Source organism: Podarcis tiliguerta, assembly GCF_965153285.1.
Source record: "Podarcis tiliguerta genome assembly, chromosome: 13".
NCBI lineage: Eukaryota > Metazoa > Chordata > Lepidosauria > Squamata > Lacertidae > Podarcis > Podarcis tiliguerta.
In genome coordinates, this window is record NC_139546.1 from 30932726 (window position 1) to 30933846 (window position 1121).

Genomic DNA, 1121 nt, shown 5'->3' on the forward strand with positions numbered 1-1121 from the left:
ATGCTCCTCCCAAGGGAAACATGACACACAGACAAACAGAGACAGATCTAATTGTCTTCGATGAAGACCCCCCCCCCCCAATTACCTTAGCAAATGACAGCAGGGTCCACGGATTAATAACCGAGTCCCAGAGGTAGTGGAGGAAATACATCAGGAAACGTCCAGGGCTTCAAGTGATAGCCAACCTTCTGACATGCACCTAGATTGACTTTATGCCATGGCTGGGAACCTGGTGCAAAATTTCTCTCTGCAGTTGTTATCGTGGAATGTGGCAGGGTGGTTTTCTAAGACCTTACGTAGACTTTTGAATTGCCTGCCCTGGAGTCCAAGAGTCAAGCCCACCCCCAGGAACATCATACATACATTACAGAAGGGGTGTATCCCAAGACCACCCCCCAATACATCAAAGAAGGGGAGGACTACAACAGAAATCTGAGTGCGTTGTTTTTATCCTGTCTGCCAGGTTACCTGATTGGATTACCTGGGCATCCTGGCCACTCTTTTGTCATGATAACGGTACTCAATTATTGAATCCAGGTCACAGGTCACAGGCTCACCCTATTCATATCTTAACTGTGCCCTTGAGACAGGATTTGTGAGCAGAGACAATGAGGCTTCCCATTTCCTTTGACCTTGCAGAGAAATATTTGAGGTCAATTTGGAAGAGACAAATGGTTTCAGGACTTTGTCTGTGGGTCTCAGACATGTGGTCTATACATTTATGTATGTGCTTGCTTGGTACATTTATGAACATCTATTTTATATTTATAAGACCTTAAAATTCTTATAACATTTTCATAAACACTGTTGGAACACTTGATGACCCCACTGGCCATCTATTTTATGTGATTCCCAGGAAACCAAATTTAATATGGGTCTAGCAGAGAAATACTCAACTAGTGTTTTCCCAGTCCTACCATTCTTGAGATCATTTGAGCATGTAGGCAGTGTTGGTGGCCAAGCTATTTTGATTGCTGGGCAAGGCTAACTACTTTTTAAAAGATGTGACTATAATATTTAAAATTAACTGCCATATATATACACACACATCTCCAATCAACTCTATAATCCATTTCATATATATATATTTATTCAAAATTGAACCAAGTGACACTCCAGAA